The following is a 23,724-nucleotide window of genomic DNA, read 5'->3' as shown; positions in this document are numbered from 1 at the left end:
ATGAGTTCATTAAACCACTGGGTTAGTACCAAGCAACCATATTTTTTTGCTTATATCATTTAAATGTCGGGAAATTGCACGACCCAGACTGTAAAGGAAACAGTACCTGGAACATGCCTACTTGGCATATGCAAACTCTTTATTTGTAGCACAACATAAAACTAGTCGTAACAGTGGAAGTTGATGTAAACAGCTGGAAATAGCAGTTCACATCTTGTGCACTTTGTTCAAGCCATCTGGATGTTCCATTGTGTTTGGTCAGCGCTGACTGTCGAAATCTGACAGTTGATATATGTTCAGTTCAAGTAAACTGCCGCAGCCTGCTCTTGGGACCCCATGCTTAAATTTTCAGTGTTTTGTGGAAATTTCTGTCAGATTGGAACAGAGTTGTCTGTATCCTCTGTGGCAGCCCTCCAAATTCCTCAGGCATTTTACTGGAGTAGTGTTCTGCTTTCATACTTTGTAGGTTATGAAAACTATGCCAAAGTTCTTGTGAGCAGCTGGACGAGTGTCAGCTGACAGGAATGATTTTTCAATATGCACCACAGAATAAAGAGAAAGCTTGCTCCTGTGAGAATTGAAGTTGTGTATGTTTGACAAGAACGCCATCTAACAAATGAGCCGCTTGAAATAAATCACACGATTGTTGTTCGATATTCTTCTGTCTCTTCTGCGCAGAGGAATGACAAGGAAGACTTTACACAAACACCTAACAAACAGGTATTTACTGATAACTACACAAACACATAGATCAGGCTCCACATTGTTGCAAGCCTAGACTTAAAGAATTTGATCCAAATCACCAATTTGACTGTTCAGTAATTATTCACCATCTTCAGTAGATTTAACCTCTTCTCATTTCTGAAACAGACTGACGGTGACATAGCTCATTTTAGATACTGAAGTAAATCTTCACATTTGTTTGATTCTGTATATATGCTACCCCTGATTTTGATCTCTGTGCTTTATGTGACAGGAGGTGCAAAGTTTTGCTGTGACAGTTTTATATAATCACCTGGACCGCATCCAGTAATTTGATGGGGAAGCTCCAAATCCTCCTGAAATTGAAAACAAATCTCTCAACCAGTGCTGTAAGTAAAACCCAGGGGAAAAAAAATCTTCAGAAATCCATGAAAAAGTGTACATGATTAACTTTGTTCAAAATATAAACTATAGGAGGTGGGGGGGGGGAAGAAGTATTGGGCAGTGGAGATGGAAGTCCAAGTGATAAATCCTTCAAGGACATAGCTAAGGCTGGCAACTTTACTGCTGAATGGTCATTGGGTGAGTAGAGGAAAAGAGGTGGGTCTAGATTCGCCATCTGGCGTTTGTGAACAGCATTCCCTGCTTTGATTTTGTTTCAGATCCTTAAGACCAAATTTGCTGAGAGGGAACATCCTGGTCCAACAAAGCAAGTTTCTGTCTGTCATCAGGCCCGCAGTCTGTATAATCAGGTCACATGGGCAAGCCAGAACAAGCACTGTCCACAAAACTGCCCAGGAAAGCTGGAAGAAGAGTCAACACTATGCTGACCCAATTTTGTTGCCTAATTTGAATTCATACGTGCCAAGTACTGTATGTGTATTTTGTAAATTTAATAAGCATTTTAACAATATCAAAGGCTCCTGTTGAAGTAGGGACAACAATAAACGGACAGAGATTGAAGATAACTGGCAAGAAGAGAAGTGAAATAGTAAGAAGCTGGGAGCTTGAACTTACTGCTTGAAAGGGTGGGGAGGCATATTAATTTCAAAAGAGAAATATGGAAAGAAAATGCATGCTGCCCTAGAGGAGAAAGAGTGAGAGGGGGACCAAATAAGTTTCTCTTCCAAAGAACCAACACAGGCATGATGGGCATGCTGCATGTTGGCGCATTTCTACAAACCTAATGCAATCTAAGCCATTACCAAACAGATGGAAAAAATAGTGGTTTTTGTGGTGAGCTGCTAGTTTGGAAGTTGTGCAATGTAATATCTAGTGGGAAACTAAGAGGCATAAAAGGATAAAACAGTGAAGTTGCTGTACTTAAAAGGCTTTAATAAGACTATATTTAACTATCAGTGTAATTGCATTCATGGAGTTCCAAATGGAACTAATGCTTTTGTTTACCAGGGATCACAGTTTTATAAATCCATAATCAGCTGATAATCGATTTTGCAGCTATTATTTGTAGGGAGCCAGTTTTAAGGCTTTCCAACTCTACTTTCCCTCCCCCACGGCTATTTGGATTGAATGCCCTAAAATCACTGTTGATTTAATTTCAGAACAATCATTTGAAGGTCATTCTTTCTTCCCAATTTTTCCATTACAAGATACTTATTAATCTCTTACTAACAGACTGGGACATCTATATCATGGATTCCATACAAGCACCATCAATACAAGGGTGAAGTTGACAGTTCTCCTTCTATATCCATCCCAAAAAATTCTAGAGCAGCTGTAAATTACTGAAGCTGTGTATTTAAGAGAATGCTTGCTGGAAAGTGCATGTTTGAACAGTTCAAGCAATTAACGATGATATTTGCATTAACTTTTCTTTATCATATCAATAAACTTAAGCAGGGCATAAGCCTTTGAAATAAATACATAAAGTATTAAACCTAGCTGCACTAAATCTTGGAAAGCAATTTTTTAAATTTGAAGTTCCTACTACCTGTAATCTACAACATAATACAAGAAAGACCTTGCATTCAGAATTTTTTGTAAGGTATAAAGTTAAAATCTAAATTTTTATATGCACTGGGAATATGAAAAGATGAGAAATCTATATAATTATTTTTAATTTTGTATCATAATTCATGACTGTAACAACATTCATTTTATGTAATAATCTTTAAACCTCCCATCAAATAAGGGTGGATCATTAACCAAGGAAAAGGAAACACACTGAAGCATGTCATTACATATTTACAGTAAAGATGGATTTTAGCAAATACCAACCAAATCTATATGACACTAAGTAAATCCTTGTAACAAAAATTAAATGATAATTTAAAGGCAAGTTGATTTCTCATCAAAGATAAAGAAATTAAGGATATATAAATTGCGAAGATAATAATTTTGTTGATGAAGTTGTTATTTTCTCTGGTGCCCTATTCATTATGTAAAGTTAAAAATGTATTGTGCGTCAGTACTGTTCGCATTCCTTAATGATCTTCTGCACCTGCTCATCTGGTACATTTTTAATTAACACTCTAAGGAGGTTTGTCAGTAGTAATCAAAAACATTGTCACTTATAAAGCTGTGGCAAAAAAATCAATAGTTTTTCATCAGAAAAGGTTATTTCTGGCATAAGTGAACCATTTAATTACTTCATTCAAATAAACAAAACTCCATACTTTAATGACTCGATTCTATGAATCAATACAGTCATACATTTTATTAAGCAGCAACATGTAGGAAGGTATTTTAAGTCCTTCTAATCAAGGCAGAAGCATGTTCCTTATTCTCATTTCCTTGGTAACTGCAATAAGTTTCAAACCCTTTGCAGACCCATGATTTATACACAGGAATTGACTCCCATGGCAGTAACACAGTGATGGGTGACTAGTTCTCAACAGTAACCTACTGGCACTTGATAAAGTGCCTGAAGCAGAATGAATTCACTTCTTTTTTCCTCACTCATCAACAGGCTCTGCCCTGACCCCCCCCCCTCCCCACCCCCACACCATCCTGACGGATGTGACAGGGTCTTGTCGTTTTTGACTGAGAAAACTGACTACTGAGGCTTATTTTTCCGGCACACCCCAGTTCCGTTTCATGTTCACCTTCTTCAAAGTGGAACTAGGAACACAAAAGGATTTTCATCGCTAACATAACATTTATAGATAGTTTGAAACAATGACACTGAGCTGCAACTCCCGACAAAGAAATAAAGAAGAGCATTAACTTTCAATTCTCCTACAGGCATTGCTTCACAGCTCATAGCTATTGCTTTTTTCAATTTCTCCCCAGAGAGTCAGGAGTTATTACCCCTGTCGATGGAGGAGAAAGGGATGTTATTCCCCTGTCACCCACCCAACTCTGGCATATTCCCTTTCCTGATCTATAGCCTTCCACAGTGAAAGAGTCTGACATGCTGTTAGTTCTCAACTATGTCAGATTCATCTACCTGTATGGCTGGAATTATTTTACAGAGCCCGAGTGGCACAATGTCACAGGAGTCAAGATGAAAAAGAATTTCAAAACAGATATGGTGTGAAAGACACGAGGTACACAGAAACAACTACCATGTTAGGTATTGAGAACAACTATGATAAACAAGGAGCCTCCATTGTATTGAGCAAAGCTACATGTCTTTTGCATTGTTCTAGTCTACAGAAAGTAAATAAATCAGTGTTTTGCATTTGAAGTGCTGAAAGCAGCGCCAATAATTCTGATTAATTATGGTTTTAAATACTGCTAGAAGAAAATAGAGATAATTTCTGTGGACAGCAGATATACTTTATAGTGTGTCTCCAAATTATCGATTTTTCACTGGAATGACAGCCCTGATTAGGTTGTGCTTTTATGTGCTTCACATGCAAAGGAAGCATGGCAGAACACTGAGATGGGATCCTTCTGGCTGAATTTGGCGTTTCCCATTGGAACTGCTGGAGTTTCGCTACGTAAATTAAAGTCTTTGACTTCTACACATGCCTTATCCAACGAGGAAGACCATAACATATTGAGTGACCGATCATATTACATCTGACAGTAAATTCCAATCAGAATCAGCATCGGTTTTGGATATTTGGATTTTTGGATTCTAGCCTTTCTGACAGTAATATCAATTAAATTATTGTAATTTGATGTTTATAATTATTTCAAAGTTTTTATGTACCATTGAATGAATCTGTTACTTTTTTTTAAATCAGCTATTTAATTTTATTTTTTTAAACGTCCATGCCAGTCACTGTGGGACTGCTAATATACTTGATGTTTTTGACAGTAGACAAAGCACCGAACCACCTTTGCCTTCTTTTAAGGATGTCAGTGGCATTCTAGATGGGGCCTCTGCTCTGGTCCACAGCAAGCCTGGTTGTCATCTGAACCTCACCACCCAATTCCAGGGACATCCACATCCGTCTTAGCTGGCTACAATGTTCTAGGCAGTGATTCCAGTTGATGGGCAGTTCCAGCACCATCTGACCCTTTGATAGTTTATTTTCCACACATTATAAATGAAAATTTAATTTCTCAAACTTTTTACTAAGATTCAGCAATTATGTACATCTATGCTAAACTATCAATATAATTCTGTGGCCACTAATAAACAAATACTGTATTTGATGTTTCCAGTCTAAGAAAGAGCAGATCCACAGAAAATCTAGGTACGATGGAAACTAATCAAGTCTTTCAAACTGATTTGTATCATACTAGCATTGCATCAGAAGAGTTGGCATTCCCTTGGTTACTCAATACATCCACTGGTTGAGTGGTTCTGATACTGCAACTTTCACTTTGACAATGACTACACAATAAACAAACCATCTCAGTTTGGGAAAGTGTTAAAAATATAATAGATTCAGATTGTAAAATTTCCAAATAAGACTTCTAAATCCTGTACCACATACACAAGACATCAGAATACTTGTAAACTTCTTAGTCGAATGATCTCTGCATTGGTTTCAAGGATTTTGAGAATTTTACTATGAGTACAAGCCACCGACTTTCAATTCTCCCTTCTATACAATTCAGGCATATTCCCAGTGTTGCCTCAGGTAATCTTTATGTTTGAATATAAACACATGAATTAAACACACTATTACACAAAGCTGAAGAGCATACTGGAAATGGTGTGAATGTGGCACTTTTGAAAGTATAGTGGTCACGACACACTTTATTTACTGTAATTGAGTTGAAATTTATGCCAGAGTTAGAGAACACCAGCTGTTAAATGGTTGACAAAGAGGGGAAGTTTAAAGCTAGTTTAGATTTAAGATTAACAGTCCCCTTAGGAAACTGAATCTGAGGTCAAACATTTTTTTTATTTAGCTGTATTGTTTGTTGCGGTACTTGTCATTCCTAGGGATTCTTCTAAATTAAACTACACCCAGGGCGTTTACTCACGGTATGAGTGACCAGTCTCATATACTGTATTTTTGCTAACAATTATGCATTCTGAAAAATAACTCAATTCTTTTTTTTGTGCTTGGAAGAATGGCTTTCAAAATGCAACGACATAGAGAATGAAGCAAACCTGTTCAAAAAATGCACAACAAAATGCCATCAGGATGAGCCCATGTGCAATGCCCAGGATTAGGGACTCCATGTAAGTTAATTTTCTTTTCATCTGTACTTGCAAATAATTGAAGATGAAATCTCACACAATTAGTCTATATAAAGGCATTTGCTTTTTCAGTCATAAGAAAATCAAGCAAAAACCTCAGGGCTTTGGAGTAAAATTGATGTTAAGAGGTCCTGGCTATCTGTAGCATTATCCTACTGGTAGGGGAGATTGAAACAGAGAGCTGGATTGCAGTTTCTAATGGATGAAAATGATTAAAAGATCCCATGCCACAATTCAAAGATGAGAGGGAGGCCTCTCAGTTCTGACAGAAGATTCCTCCCTACTACTGCCACCAAAATGAAGCAACATGGTAAATCATGTAACTGCTGTTTCTAGAATCCTGCTGATTATAAAGCGCTGCCAGATTTCCCTCTAAAGCAAGTCATGTTTTTTAACAGAATTATGGCGCTTTAGAAACAGAAGTCTTTCTTTGACCGTCTGTACCTGACATAAAATTTCTAAAGGCCCGTAGAATTCTCTGACTGAGTGATAAATTATCTATGATTATACTCAGAATCAGATCTTCGCTGATTGGCATAAAAATTGACCTTTTTAAATAAGAGTTTAAAACATAGTTCAACATGCCTTCTCAATTACAGGGGACGGAATTGTTTTCCAATCTTGTTTCATTTATGAATGATCAGAACCTGGATCCTCTAATTAAACCGACACAGCTGAGCTAAACAGTCTTGTTATATCTATATTCCTCACATAATTTTAAAAAGTCTGAATTATATCCTCACTTTATTTATGCTGAAGAAAATAAGCTGCAGATGCTTGGATCATTCTGACCAGTTTCCGTGAACATTGTCCAACAAGGAAAGAGCTTGCAGCTACGTCATGCCTAGTTTTCATCCCAAGTCCTTCAAAAGTACTTTACAGCCAGTAGATTTGAGGTCCTGTCAAGGTAATGATGCCAGAAGTGTGGCCCATGCTTGGCTGCATAGAGGCCTTCACATGCATTCACTATCTATTCCCCACTGCTTATCACTTATCTGGTGCTAATCCACAAGGTCATACTTGCTGGACCTAATCAGTGAGGTCGCCTAACATAATCAGATGTTATGGATGGGTGGAACAAGCCCAATCCACAAACTGCTGAGGTACATTGACACCCAGTGGAGCCACGACCACAGTACCACTGTCTGCCTCAACTCTCAATCATTTGGAATGCTTTTGAATGCAAAAGAAATGTTGAGAAAGGAATAATAACTTATTTAAAAACACTTAAAGCTACCTATTGCAAACAAAAATCATTTGAAAAAGTTCAATTGAGCTTATTCTTGCCTCTCTTCCTTATGATGTAATAGTTCCACTAAAATAAATGGGCTCACAGATTCTACAATGGGTCTAATATTAACCAACACACTTACTAAAGAATCTCAGGAAGTTCACATTCAATTGAATGAACTGACATCTGACATACTTGGTGGCTGCAATCCATCAGCAAGTTTGCAACTTCCATATATGGAAAAAGGCAACACCTAAATCCCAAAGAGTTCTCCAAGGATCTGCCAGCAAATTATAGCAGGATTCAGGCGGCTACTTTTAAAGCAGCCACTCATACCTACAAACATAAACACACTGCAGAGATGAATCTCCAGCTCCAGTTGAACTGATCTAGAATTCACCACTTGGAAGGGTGGTGGAACCAGTTCTCTTTCAATATTTTTATTATTGATTAATACAAATATACAAGAATACAGAGTACAGATAAAAAATGTGTCAATACATTAAGCTAAATTGCATATAAAGACTCCTTACCCTATATTTGTACAAGTCAATTAGTTCATAACGTTGAAAAATAATAATTTTATTATATTAAAAAAATCTAACCTACTACCAAGACTGAAGCTGATTAGTAGAAAAAAAAGAAAAAAGATTGTTAGTCATCATCTGTGCTTTAACAGCAAATCAAAGGTCTTTAAAATAATTCAGAAGAGGTCCCAACAATGTTTGAAAGTCTTGGTTAGATTCAAAGATAGGACATCGAATCTTCTCTAAACTTAAATATGACATCACATCACGTAACCATTGGGGGTGAATAGGAGGGGCTGCATCTTTCCATTTAAGCAAGAGCGTCCTCCTGGCCATAAGAGACATAAAAGCCAAAATGTGCAAATCAGATGGCTCCAGAATAATATCCTTTCCTCCGACAATACCAAATAAAGCAGTCAAAAGACTAGGCTTGAAATTTACTTTAAAAAGTATCGAAAAGGTTTGAAATGCTTCTTTCCAATATTTTCCAAGACTCGGACGTGCCCAAAACATATGAATCAGTGAAGCTTCTCCATTATTACATTTATCACTATACGGAGATACATCTAAATAAAAATGAGACAACTTATCCTTCGTCATAGGGGCTGAACCAGTTCTGACAGTAACTTTCGAAAGGAAATTGGACAATAACTGAAAAATGAAATAAAATCTGCAGAGCTACAGGAAAAAAGCAGGGAAGTGGACTCACTGGGTCACTCTTTCAATTCAATAGTTCCATTTAATATCAGAGGATGTATATAATATACAACTTGAAATTCTTATTCTCCACAGACATCCTTAAAACAGAGGGAAAAAACCCAAAGAGTGAATAACAGAAAAAACATAGGAATCCCAAAGCCCCCTGCCCCCCTCCCACGCACAAGCAGCAGCAAGAAACATCAACTCTCTCCCCCCCCCACTTATTCCAGCATAAAGCTTCAGCATTCTCACTACCTGCCACCCAAGCAAAAGCAAAAGCAAAGCCCCCAAGGAGAGATCATGGTCTACAGTCCATCAAAAAGTAACTGCTCTCTCCAACATTTCAACATCCACAGGCACTGTCTCTTACTAACTAGGGAGAGATAGATATCGCTCCTTCCACAGCGACAGAGTAGACGATAGTTGCTATTTCGATGTTACAGTCAATCTGAAGCATTGCGTTTTTTAAATTTTGAGTTTCCTGACTCGAGAGTTGGCAAAAACAATTACCGAGTGCAAAGCCCTCCGACAGCCACTCTCGCTATCTTCAATGCTCCGGCTCCCGCTACATTTCAGTATGCGATACTGGCAAAAGCTTGTGTCTAAGAGCACAGTTACAATGATCTGAATGGTCTCAGCTGCAATTCACATCTGTCTCAGCATTTGCTAGCCCAATTGAAAATACCTCCACTTTATTTGCATTTTTTTCACTACAAGCTCAATAGTCAGCCCGATCCTTCCCAAAGCAATAAGCAAATCGTCCAATATAATTAGTCATGCGATTGTACTTGGTACTTCAGAATCTATCCACCTTATAAATATATGTTTCCAGAACCCCTGTTACAATCTAACTTAAGACGTGCTGAAATTTTATTCCCATCCAGTTCTGTCACTTGACCATGTTGTGGGGGGAGGCACAGAGCTGGAAAGAATGTAATGAGTATTGGCCACCACGGTCCACTCAGAATGGCTGCCTTAACAGTGACCAGGAAAAATACCTGAGGCAGCAGCGCATCAACACTTTCAGCTGGAAAAAGTCTTTTATGCCGGGAAAGTAAAGGGTAGAAAAATGGGTTTCACGTTTTATTTTTATAAATACTGTATTCTTCCCCCACACAACTCTGATAGGAGTACATCTGTCTCAGAATACCACAGAGCTCCTCTAGCTGTGCTATGTCCTCATTATGCAATTTTCTACACCACTGATATAATTCAAAACACATTCGACATTGTTCAGGCAGTTTTGTGCTGTGCATTGCAGTCTTACAATTGGTTTCTTAAGGGAGTTGATTAAACTCACATATAAACTGATGAAATGTGTAAAGTCTCAGATAATTGCCTTCCACACTATCATACATTTTAATAGCTATAAGCATAATGATCTTTGATCTTCCTGAGGAACTGCACACATAGAATTGGACCCGTATTAAGTATTTTAGGGACCAGCTAGCATACATCATTTTTATGCCATAGGTGGAACTGTCCATTGAGAAATGAAGGTATACATTGTTGATGCCAACCAGATTTAAAGAACTGTGTTACTGCAACAAGCGATGTTGGCTGGAAGGACAAATTGTTTATATTCAGAATGTGCAGAATGCAGAATTCTAGCCGCAAATAGATTATTCAAAATTGCATATCAGTATACCTTTAAATGTGCATACAAAGTTATTTTTATATAACTTTAGAATCAGAAGAGCAGAATCAGAGTCAGGCTTATTATCGCTGAGAATTTGTGGTAGCAGTACAGTGCAAGGCATAAAAATTATTTTCATTTACAAAATATGTAAATAGTGTAAAAGATGAATAACAATGTAGTAGTGTTCATGAGTTCATGAACCATTCAGAAATCTGATTGAGGAGGGGAGGAAGTTACTCCTCAAATATTGAGGCCCTGGACCTCCACCCTGATGATAGTCATCAGAAGAGGACATGGGTTGTGAGGGTCTTTAATGACAGATGACACCTTCCTTAGGCACTGCCTGTTGAAGATGCCCTTGATGGTGGGGAAGCTAGTGTGAATGATTGTGCTGGATGAGGTTACAACCCTCTGCATCTTTATCAATCCTGTGTATTGCAGCCTCTATACCAGGCAGTGAAGCAGCCACTCAGAATGCTCTCCATGGTATGTCTGTAGAAATTTGATAGGGTCTTTGGTGACATACCAAATCTCCTCAAAATCCTAATGAGTACGGCAATTCTTTATGATTGTATCAATATGATGGGCCCAGAACAAATCCTCTGAGATGTTGACTTCCAGGAATTTGAAGCTACTCACCCTTTCCACCACTGACCTCCCAGTGAGGACTGGAGTGTGCTCACACAACTTCCCCTTCTTAAGCCTGATATCAATTCCTTGGTCTTGCTGATGCTAATTACGAGGGTGGTGTTGCATCACCACTAAACCAGCCATTCTAACTTATGCCTCCTCAACAGCACCTGAGATCTTCCCCACAACAAGTGTTACTTGTGAATTCATGGCAGTGCCTAACCACACAGTCATGAGTGTAGAAAGAATAGAGCAGTGGGCTAAGCACACATCCTCGATGTGCACTTGTATTGATTGTCAGGGAGGAGAAGATGTTATCACTGGTCGACATTGACTGCTGTCTCCTGATGAGGAAGTCAAGAATCCAGTTGTGGAAGGAGGTACAGAGGCCCAGGTTTTGAAGCTTGTTCATTAGAACTGAGCAAATGATGGTGTTGAATGCTGAGCTGTAATCAATAAACAGGTGTACCGTAGGTATTATCCTCACTTTCAAAGGGTGCAGAAAAGGCTTTGAGCTCATCAAGGAGTGAAGCATAACTGTCATTTATGTCTCATTTATTCTGCCGTATGCCACATTCATCCTGTTCCAAAAAATGACATTCTCATTTTGAAACCAGTCAGACACTATAAGAGAAAATGCAACTAATTGAGTGAGAGTTGGGTTGGACGTATGTGTAGCCAAGTTGAGGAACTGGGGATTGATTGATATCAGAAGATGGCAGCACACACGGTCACAGTAGCCTCTTCGACTCCAATCAATGGTGAAGTTTCTTGTTCTGCTCATCTTTTTTATGGTTGAAAAATAGTTCTGATCATAAGGAACACTAAAATCTGCAAGTTTACCCAGTAGCGAGCGGGATAATGAAGGTGCTCGGTAGTTACAACCTAACGTGTGGAGCAGACCTCTGCACCACACAGTGGCCTGTGCTCCTGACGATTCTACTTGCTAACATCCAATCACTAGAAAATAAACTGGATTACCTGTGGCTGCATCTGAACCAGTGTGAGATGAGGGATTGCTGCACACTCTTTCCAACAGATACATGTCTCCAGGACACCATTCCAGATTTGACCTTCCAGCTAGAAGATCTAATCTCCTTTTGGGCTGACAGAAATGCTATGACCTCCGGTAAGACCTACAGAGGAGGTCTGTGTGTCTACATTAATAAGAACTGGTGTGTGAACACATTGGTAGTAACAGCCTACTGCTCACCACAGATAGAGATTTTAATGGTGAAGTGCAGACCCTTCTACTTATGAAGGGAGATGACTGCCATTGTGATTGTTGCTGTTTACATCCCCCTTCCCCTGGGCTGCAGGGAGAGTGCTGCAGGAGCTCCAGAGCCCCCATCTGCAACCTCGAAGCCACTCACCCGCACCCCAATGATTTCTTCATTGTTGCTTGTGACTTCTATCATGCCAATTTAAATACAGACCTGTCAAAATTCTACTAGCATGTCAGCTTTGCAACTAGAGGTGGGAACACATTAGACCTGACTTATGCCACCATTCCTGGAGTCCACGAGTGTGCTCACCCACCACTCCGCCCTCACCTCGGATACTCAGACCACGTATCCATTTTGCTAATCTCTGGATACAGAGCACTGGTTAAATGTGTTAAAACCAGTTTGCGGGGAGATCAGGACCTGGCCTGGGGGCACTACCTCATTGCTGCAGGACTGTTTTGAAAGCACAGACTGGAGCATATTCAGGGAGGGGGTTACCTATGATCATCACATCAACACTAATGAAAATGCAGGATCGGTGAATGGCTACATCAGAAAATGCACTGAGGTCTTTACCGTGATTAAACACTACAATGCAGGGCAGTCCAGAAACCATGGTTGACCGCAGGGATTCGTGCACCGTTTAGGGATTGGGACGCTGCCTTCAGATCAGAGAATAAGACAGCCCTAAGGTCAGCAAGAGCCGCACTCTCTCATGTTATCAGGAAGTCAAAGTGAGAGTACCCACAGATACCTCTGTGACACCAGGGACATGCGACACATGTGGCAAGGTACAAAAACCATAACCGATTACAAGTCTACCCTGCGCGTCAATAACAGTGATGCCTCCCTTCGGGATAGGCCGGATGGTTTCTGTGCACGATTTGATGCAGTGAATAATGGGACATCGAGAAAAGTCCCCTCTCCTCTTGAGGAACAGGCACCCTATCTGGCCACGACTGAGGTGAGGAGGATCCTACCCAGGGTGAACCCACAAAGAACTGCAGGGCCGGACAACATACCTCGTCAGGTACTGAAGGATTGTGCAGATTCACTAACAAAAGTCTTAGTGCACATCGTTAATATCTCTTTGTTATAGTCCACTGTCTCTGCAGGCTTCAATAAATCCACCATCTTTCTGGTGCAATGGTAACTGGCCTAGACGATTTTGGTTTTGGTTTGCTGGCCTTTATTAATCAGAGCATTGAGTATAGGAGTTGGGATGTAATGTTGAATTTGTATAAGGCATTGGTAAGGCCAAATCTGGAGTATTGTGTACGGTTCTGGTCGCCGAATTATAGGAAAGATGTCAATAAAATTGAGAGAGTACAGAGGAGGTTTACTAAAATGTTGCCTGGGTTTCATCTCCTAAGTTACAGAGAAAGGTTGAACAAGTTAGGTCTTTATTCTTTGGAGTGTAGAAGGTTGAGGGGAGACTTGATAGAGGTGTTTAAAATTATGAGGGGGATTGATAGAGTTGACGTGGTTAGACTTTTTCCATTGAGAGTGGGGAAGATTCAAACAAGAGGACATGGGTTGAGAATTAGAAGACAAAAGTTTAGGGGTAACATGAGGGGGAACTTCTTTACTCAGAGAGTGGTAGCTGTGTGGAATGAGCTTCCAGCAGAAGTGGTTAAGGCAGGTTCTATGTTGTCGTTCAAAGTTAAATTGGATAGATATATGGACAGGAAAGGAATGGAGGGTTATGGGCTAAGTGCAGGTCGGTCGGAATAGGATAGGGTAAGAGTTCGGCATGGACTAGAAAGGCCGAGATGGCCTGTTTCCGTGCTGTAATTGTTATATGATTATATATGGTCATATGATTACTGCCCAGAGGCACTGACTCAACAATCATGAGTGGCTGGTAATGGATCATATAAAATCCAACCTTCCTGCTATATTGAATCATTTCCAGTTCTTCTACCACTCAAACTGGTGCACTGACGATGCCATAGCCTTGGCCCAACTCTCCGTCCTGTCCCACCGAGAAAGCGATGCTTCATATGCAAAGTTGTTGCTCATTGACTTCAGCTCAGTGTTTAACACAATCATCCCTCAGAGGTTGGTGAGTAAACTGTCCTCAACGATCTCAGCAATCCCCTCTGGAACCGGATCTTGGACTTCTTGATGGAAAGACCCCAGTCAGTCTGAGTTGGCAGCTCTCCTCAAGCATCATCAAGCTGGGCACTGGCGGAAGAGAGGCTTGTCCAATGGTGTGAAAATAAAAACCTAAGGCTCAACATGGACAAGACAAAACAGATGATTGTGAACTTCAGGAAGGTGCAGGTTGACCACTCTCCATTGCACATCAATGGCTCTGCCACAGAGAGAGTTAAGAACACCAGGTTCCTTGGTGTACACATAATGGATGATCTAACCTGGACCCAAAAACCCTCATTGGTGGAGAAGGCTCAGTAGCATCTACAGTTCCTGAGGAGACTGAGGTCCGCAAGGCTCCCTGCCCCCATTCCAAAAACTTTCTACAGGAGGACCATCAAGAGTGCCTCGTCAGACGGCATCGTTGCACTGTACAGAAGCTGCTAAGCACTGGACCACAAATTTCTACAAATAAAAACCACCGAGAGGATCACTGGGATCTCTCTCCCCCCTGTCTGTAATATTTATTGGGATTGTTGCATACAAAGGGCCCAAAGCATTGTTAAGGATCCCTACCGCCCACCCCACAATCTTATTGACCCACTACCATCAGGAAGGAGATCCAGGAGCTTCAGGACTTAGGACTGCCAGAATGAATACCCTGCCACCATTGAGGTCTCAGCACTAGAACACGAAGCAGTCAAGCGCAGCGCCTTTAAGGACCATCGCCATGGCTGGAAGCACGGCGGGGGGGAGGGGGTTACTGTGGGTGGGGGGGTGGTTTCGAAGCCTGGCTGAAATGCAGAGAAATGAGGTCTCCTCTACCCAGCATCTCGTTGGCAAATGTGCAGTCTCTGGAAAATAAGATTGACGATCTCAGAGGCAGATCTCAATTGTTTGCTGTAACAAGACTTGGGTTATCTGCGGACACGCCGGATGCAGCAGTCAGACCAGATGAATTTATGGTTTTCAAGATGGATCAGACTGCAGATTCTGGTAAAGAAAAGGGTGGAGGCCATGCGTTTTTTTGGTCAATTCTCGTTGGTGCTCCATCGTGGCAGTTATGTTGAACTCGTGTTCCTCTGACTTGGAACAGCTGTCGATCAAATGTAAACCATTCCATTTGCCTTGGGAGTTCTCATCTGCGATCCTAACAACAATTTACACACCACCAGCGGCCGACTGTAAGCAAGAACTCGTGACACTGCACGATGTCATCTGCCAACAAGAAACAGCCCATCCTGATGCATTTGAGATTATAGTCAGGGACTTCAACCAGGCCTGTTTAAAGAATACCCTGCCCAATTATCACCAGTATTTAACCTGTAGCACCAGAGGTTGCAACGCACGAAACCACTGCTACACTATGATAAGGAATGCCTATCGTTCCTTGTCTAGACTCGTCGTTGTGGTTATCCCTCGAGGTCGAGGATGATGGTCTTCATTCTGTTGATCTACTTATGGGCTCTCAAGTGGCTTATGAGTCCAAGTTTGGCTTTGAAAGTTCTTTTGCATTCAGGACAGGTAGTTCCAGATGGCAGATCGGGCTTTGGTTGTTGCTGCCTCTCTTTCCATTTTCTTCTCTTTTCTTCAAATTCTGCACATCTGTTGGCTTCGAAAGTTGCTGTTTCTTCTCGGATGATGGCTTGCCAGAGTTTCCCGTCCTTGGCATTGTTTTCGCAATTGTTGATGTCGAAGTTACATTTCTTCATGTTGGCTTTTAAGACGGCTTTGAATCTCTTCTGTTGTCCGCCTCTTTTACGTTTGCCTTCTTTAAGCTGGGAGTAGAAGGTTTGTTTCGGCAGACGTTTGTCTTTCATACGAATAACATGAGCGCTCCATCTTAGTTGGTTCTTGATGACGTAAGCTTCAATGCTTTTTGTTTTTGCTTCATTTAGCACACTGACGTTGGTTCTTCTATCTTCCCAGCTGATATTTAAGATGTTTTGAAGACAGCGTTGATGGAACTTTTCAAGTGCCTTCAGATGTCGTCGGTATGTTGTCCAGGTTTCTGCTGCATACAGGAGCATTGGGATTACCACTGTATGCAGTGGCAGCAGTTGCCTAGACTGCATTTTAGTAAATCAGGCCACTTGGCTCTCCTTGTACAACCTGCATACAGACAGAGCCCAAAAAGCAAGGCTCCAGAGATTAGATAACTCAGAGGTGGTTACAGGAGGCAGAGGAACGGTTACAGGGTCGCCTTGAATCAGTGGACAGGGCCGTGTTCAAGCATTCATCTGAGAATCTAAATGACTATACCAGGGTTGTAAAAGATTTTACCAAAACCACTGTAGCTGAGCGTGTCCCAAGAAATTGTTTAGAGTCTACCACCATCAGAAGCCATGCACTTTTCTCACTGCTGCCATCAGGTAGAAGGTACAAGAGCCTCAGGACTCGCTCCACCAGGTTCAAGAACAGTTACAACCCTTCAACCATCAGGCTCTTGAACAAAAGGGGATAACTACACTCACTTATTGAGGTGTTCCCACAACCAATGATCTCACTTTAAGGAAGCTTTATCTTGTTATTTTGTGCTCTCATTATTTATTTTTCTCTATTTATACTTGTATTTGCAGAGTTTGTTGTCTTCTATGCTCTACTTGATCTACTTATAGTTACTATTCTGTAGATTTGCTGCGTATGTCTACATGACAAAGAATCTCAGGGTTGCATGTGGCAAGATATATAGACTCTGATAATAAAATCCACTTTCAACATTTATTGTACTATTACTGCTTATTTTTGCTACACACTACATTAAATAATACAAGGAGTGATTGATAAGTCGATGGCCTAGGGTAGAAGGAGTCAATTTTAGAAAACCTAGCACATTTATTTTTACTACATTTACACACTTAGTCCAGCGATCGTGGAGCATACAGATCCCTTCTTTGTAGAAGTCGGCATCTTGGACCTGTAGAAGTGGTCCACAGCAAGGGTGATTGATAAGTTCGTGGCCTAAGGTAGAAGGAATTGAGTTATTAACTTCAAACTTTCTGCATTTCACTCAAAGAGTTGAACTGCACATGCATGTAACAAAAGCTGTATAACTCATCTCCTTCTACCTAAGGCCACGAACTTATGAAGCACCCCTGCTGTGGACCACCTGGAGGTCTAAGACGCTCTCGTTACATGCACATGCAGTTCAACTCTTTGAGTGATAATGTAAAAAGTTTGAAGTTAATAACTCATCTCCTTCTACCTTGGGCCACAAACTTATCAATCACCCCTGCTGTGGACCACTTCTACAAAGAAGGGATCCGTATGCTCCACGACCGCTGGACTAAGTGTGTACGTGTAGGAGGGGACTATGTTGAAAAGTAAATGTGCTAGGTTTTCTAAAATTGACTCCTTCTATCTTAGGCCACGAACGTATCAATCACCCCTTGTATTTTATTAACGTTTGTGGTAATATTTTATTTATTATGAATTCGTTACATGTTTTGTGTGTGCACTGTGGTCTGGAGGGACGTTGTTTTGTTTGGTTGTATGTATGTAGTCAGATGACAATAAACTTGAATGTATACTAAATATGAAACATTTCAAGAGCTCTTAATATTAAACTCTCTATTCCAAGTGGATTTGTTTAAAAGCTTATCCAATGAACAGTGTCTCTCCTAATAGTCCTCCATTCTGACATGATGCTATAAAGAGAGGATTATTATTCTGTATAATTCCAAACAAACTAGATTAGAAATTCAATCACATAGGACATGATTTTCTCTACACATTATCTGACTGAACAAAGGTTTGAACTGATCAAGGATTGAGCTAGTAATCTCACAGACCACAACTGCATATAACACAATAGTGGTATCACTGAAGTTCAGCAACACGGCCATGCCTTTGGGCTGCAGATTAGACTTAAAGAATCAAAATGGTACACCCAAGGGAAGGAGGCACTGACAGAAAGAAGCAGAAGTGAATGGTGTTACTTAAAGGGATGTTTCAAATCTGCATTATTATTGGGCTTCCTTTTGTCAAAGTGGATGATTGGGTCAGCCTCAATGTAATAACAGACAAATTCAGATATAATTCAGATGAGATATTCTATAATATTTTGGGAGTGTGGGGCCAGCTACTTTGGTTTTGAGTCCTGATGTCCACCCGTCACCATCATCTGCAATGCCAAACTGTCTGCTCCTGTAATTCACTCACTCACTCGAAGCAGTAGTTCCCATTCAGAACCATTGCTTCAAGGCCGCAAACTGCAACAATGAATCAGAGTTTAGGCGCGGCTTCTGAAATCACGCAGAGTTCCACAAGAGTCTGCAGGTCACCCCGCTCACACACAATGCAAGTACACAAAGAAAAGTTATTTCTCAATGGCATGACTGCAGACTGAACGCACTCATGTGACCTCTTCCAAAACACAAGAAGTGCTTCTGAGAAGAACTTTTCACATAATCCATTGAGGCAGGCCATACTCAACCCTCCGCGCTACTTCCATATACCGTGGGATTTATGAAATCACCCTTAGCTTTAACAGTTACTGGCTCCCTAAACTTTGTACCGTGATCCTGCAACCATGCTAAGAGGCAGAAAGGACCACAAATATTGAGTAGCTTAGACAATCAACAGGGAGGCCCAACCTCAAGCCATTACAGATTATCACAAATATTTAGACACTGTAGAGATATATTTCAATAAAAAATAATGAACACTATTATGATATATATACTTTTAAATCCAACCAACTGATGTAATATTAATTTTAAAACATTTAGCCACATTTCTAAATGGTGATAAGTTGGAACTTTATCATCAAGTGTGTCAAGAAGTGTATCCAGCCAATCAGGTGGAAGCTGGAGGCAAAGTTGATGAAATTGACAAGTTCTGCATGGGTGCAGGAAGCAGTGCCAATGCAGTCGCCAAGGTGGCGGAGAAAGAGTTGGGGCGCATTACTGGTGTAGGCTTGTAACATGGACTGTTCCACACAGCCAACAAAAAGGCCAGCATAGCTGGGGCCCATGCGAGAGTCCATGGCCACACCTTTAGCCTGAAGAAAGTGTGAGGAGCTGGAAGAGAAGATGTTGAGAGTGAGTACCAGTTCTGCCAGACGGAATGGAAGAGGGCCTGTGGTTGGGTCTGTTGCCAAGAAATGAAGTGAAGAGTTTTGAGGCCTTCCTGGTAGTCACACTGATTGTACCATGATGGATGGAGAACTGAGGAGCTAGAGATGGATTCCACCAGTATGTCAGATCAGTGAGATTGCTGAATCAAAGGATGGTCTGGGAGATCACTGCATTTATATTTGATGTTCAGCATATCCTTTGCTGCAGTGCCCAGGTGGAGAAGCCCCAGCAGTAGTGCTATACACACTGCGGCCTGATCCGCCCCATCTTGTTCAAGTACTGAACAAATACTCTTTGCTTATCATGGGTATAGTGCTGGTATCAGGAAACAGAAGAGCTTCAACACAATTGTTTTGAGTCTATAGAATGGTTCATGTTCAAAGTGTAACACTCGCTTTGCCTAGTGGCATGATCTCGGGGGTGATAACCCCCCTGCTCAGCCAAACTTTAGAACTCCCATTTGGGTGGATACTGCGTGAAGAGTCGCCCATGTCAAATCAGTACCCCAAAATAACAAACAGTACACAATATGCGGTTAAACAAGTAAGATTTTATAACTCTTACTTGGACTATAAGACTAATAGAGAACAAAATATAAAATAAAAGGCGCCAAGAATTTATTTAATCAGTTCGTGTACAATTCGTTGGAGCTCACGGTTTTCCTTCGCTGATTCCTCCTTTGATTACTGTCGACCCTTGGCTCCCGCCAGAGCCCAGAGGGTCAGGCAGCCCACCGACTCCTCAAGTCGCGTTTCTTCTCTTCATTCCCCTTGCGCCTTCTGCCCAAAGCCCGCGAAAACCAACAGCTTTCACACAAACGAGAAAGAATAACATCTCGCCAATTGGTTAGCAACTGAATTCCGAAGTCCTATTATCTCTACCTATAACCCAAACATGCTGCTACAGAGAACCCATTACCTCAGCAGTTAACATTACAGAGAAGCCTTTTATTAGCCTTAGCAGTTAACATAAAAGTGAAACCCCGACAAAAGAATCAGATGAGCATGTCAGCACAATCATGGACCTTCTCAGCAACTGTGCTGAGGACTGTGACGTGGAATTACAGTATTGTATTGTGCCAATGTACCTGAACCCACAGTCACTGTTACAGAAGTAAGAGCATTCTTCCAGAGAGTAAATCCATCAAAAGTAACTGGCCCAGATGGAGTCCCTGGCCACGTCCTTAGACCCTGTACAGATCAGCTGCCATGGGTGTATTTGCAGACATTTATAACTTCTTACTTCTTCACAAAGACCACCATCATCCTAGTATCAAAAATAAGTAGGTAAAGTGCCTTAATAATTACTACCCAGTGGCTCTGACATCCACCATCATGAAGTGCTTCAAGAGGCACACGTTAACTCCAGGTTCCAGACAACCACAGCCCACGACCATTTCAAAGGTTCTACGGCAGATGCCATCCCCCCTTGCCCTACATTCTGTCTGGAGCATCTGGATTGTAAAGGCACCAGTGTTGGACTGTTCTTTATTGATTACAACTCTTCCTTCAATACTACAATTCCATGCAAACTCACAGAACTGGGACTCCACACCTCCCTTTGCAAATGGATCCTTGAGTTTCCATTCTCAAGGATAGTGTTTCTATATTTCATTAGGACTTTGAAGAGATGTGGTTTGTCAACTAAAACACTCAAAAACTTCTACAGATGTACCATGGAAAGCATTCTGACAGGCTGCACCACTGTCTGGTATTGCGGGGGGGGGGGTGTTACAGGATCGGAAGAAAGTTGTAAAATTAGTCAGCTCCATCTTGGGTACTAGCCTCCATAGTATCCAAGACACCTTCAAGGAGCAGTGCGCCAGAAAGGCCACATCTATTATTAAGGACCCCCTTCGCCCAGGGCATGCCCTCTTCCCATTGTTACCATCAGGAAGGAGGTACAGACTCAACAATTCAGGAACAGCTTCTTCCCTTCTGCCATCCAATTCCAAAATAGACATTGAATGTATGACCACTAACTCACTTTTTAAAAAATAAAAAGTGGGCTGAGAAGTGGCAGATGGAGTTCAACCCAGAGAAGTGTGAGGTGGTCCCCTTTGGAAGGACAAACTCCAAGGCAGAGTACAAAGTAAATGGCAGGATACTTGGTAGTGTGGAGGAGCAGAAGGATCTGGGGGTACATGTCCACAGATCCCTGAAAGTTGCCTCAGAGGCAGATAGGATAGTTAAGAAAGCTTATGTGGTGTTAACTTTCATAAATCGAGGGATAGAGTTTAAGAGTCGCGAGGTAATGATGCAGCTCTATAAAACACTGGTTAGGCCACACTTGGCGTATTGTGTCCAGTTCTGGTCACCTCACTATAGTAAGGATGTGGAAGCATTGGAAAGGGTACAGAGGAGATTTACCAGGATAGAGAGTATGGATTATGATCAGAGATTAAGGGAGCTAGGGCTTTACTCTTTGGAGTGAAGGAGGATGAGAGGAGACATGATAGAAGTATACAAGATATTAAGAGGAATAGATAGAGTGGATAGCCAGTGCCTCTTCCCCAGGGCACCACTGCTCAATACAAGAGGACATGGCTTTAAGGTAAGGAGTGGGAAGTTCAAGGGGGATATTAGAGGAAGGTTTTTTACTCAGAGAGTGGTTGGTGCGTGGAATGCACTGCCTGAGTCAGTGGTGGAGGCAGATACACTAGTGAAATTTAAGCGACTACTAGACAGGTATATGGAGGAATTTAAGGTGGGGGGTTATTTGGGAGGTAGGGTTTTAGATTATGAAGACACGTAGTCCCCTTTTATTGTCATTTAGCAATGCATGCATTAAGAGATGATACATTATTTCCTCCGGTGTGATATCACAAAAACACAGGACAAACCAAGACTAAAAAAAAACTGACAAAACTACATAATTATACATATAGTTACAACAGTGCAACAATACCATAACTTGTTGAAGAAGTCCATGAGCACAGTAAAGTTCAAAGTTTCTCAAATGTCCCACATCTCATGCAGACGGGAGGAGGAAGGAAGAAAAACTCTCCCTGCCATGCCGACCACAATCCGACTCTGAGTCATCCGAAAACTTCGAGCTCTGATCAGCTCTCCGACACCGAGTACTGAGCGCCATCTCTGTCCGAGCAATTCAACCTCTTTCTCGGTCACCAAAAGCAGGCAAGGCCGGGGATTTTGAGGCCTACCCTCCGAAAGATTCCAGACCACACAGTAACGACAGCAGTGGACGGGCGTTTCAGAAATTTCTCCAGATGTTCCTCTGTGCTTTCACGTCTGCCTCCATCAAATCAGAAATTGTCCACAGCCCCTATTTAACAGATACAACACCATTTTTCACTGGAGAGCTGCGCACGCGCAGTGCGCTGCCACCTTCTCCTCCCTGACATTGACGGTTTGAGGGTTGGCACAACATTGTGGGCCAAAGGGCCTGTACTGTGCTGTACTATTCTATGTTCTATGCTCTATTTCTGTTTTTGCAATATTTTTAATCTATTCAAAGAATAAAGAGGACAGAGCTTATTCAAGATGGCACTAAATGGCAACTCCTTTGCTTGCATTTTCGGAAACAGCTCTATTTCTATCTTTGAGATCTCTTTTTTCCCCTTTCAAGTTTTTTTGAAGACCCTAACCTGGAGTTACACACTGACTTTGTTTCTTTGCAGGAATGGGGCCCACTCTCAGGGCCTCATGACCGGCCGTTTTTCGATATTCCAAGGACGCAGTCTGGAAGGTGACGCGGCCTCCAGGGTTCCGGATTTCCGTGGCTCTGGCGACAGGCTGATTCAAGGCTAGTATCACTGCCTGATGTGTCGCAGGAGAACACGGAAGATCAGAATCAGCAGGCTTGCTGCTGGCTCTATGTCGAGGGACCTGAGCCTTCCTGGGGCCGACTCTCTGAGCACAGACCTCAGAAAAAGCGACGCAACAGGCTTTTAACACCATAAACAGCAAGTTGTTTGTTGTGTCTCCCCTCTCGCTGTGAAACGGGGACACCTCTTCTTCCCTTATTAGGGAGAGAGAGCCTGTGGTACATTGAATACCGGGTGAACGAGTAGTCCTTGGGGTACTGCAAGTCTGTGTCTAATTAATGCTTTGCTGCACACTTGAGTACTCGGTGGAGAGCGCCAATGTTTTTTTTGCTGGTGGCGGAGTGGGTGGTCTTTGCCCTGCTGCTGATTGTGCATGGGAAGGGAGGCTGGCAGGGCGGGGGGGGGGGGGCTTTGGGGTTCTAACATTTAACTGCCATTCATTCTTTGGGGCACTCCTCTGTTTTTGTGGATGTTTGCCAAGAAAAAGAATTTCAGGATGTATATTGTATACATTTCTCTCACATTAAATGTACCTATTG

At 41.5% G+C, this 23,724-nt stretch overlaps 1 long non-coding RNA gene across 1 annotated transcript; it reads left to right on the top strand.

Moving 5' to 3' along the window:
- Positions 1-674: 674 nt before the first annotated feature.
- On the top strand, positions 675-23,124 carry LOC140206359 (uncharacterized). Its single transcript, XR_011888121.1, has 4 exons — positions 675-720; positions 977-1,091; positions 6,141-6,253; positions 23,039-23,124. It is a non-coding gene; the product is annotated as an uncharacterized lncRNA (long non-coding RNA).
- The last annotated feature ends 600 nt before the right edge of the window (positions 23,125-23,724 follow it).

This window comes from Mobula birostris, chromosome 12 (genome assembly GCF_030028105.1).
Source record: "Mobula birostris isolate sMobBir1 chromosome 12, sMobBir1.hap1, whole genome shotgun sequence".
Lineage (NCBI taxonomy): Eukaryota > Metazoa > Chordata > Chondrichthyes > Myliobatiformes > Myliobatidae > Mobula > Mobula birostris.
Note: the sequence above shows the minus strand (reverse complement) of the source record. Positions and strands in the feature narration are given on the sequence as shown.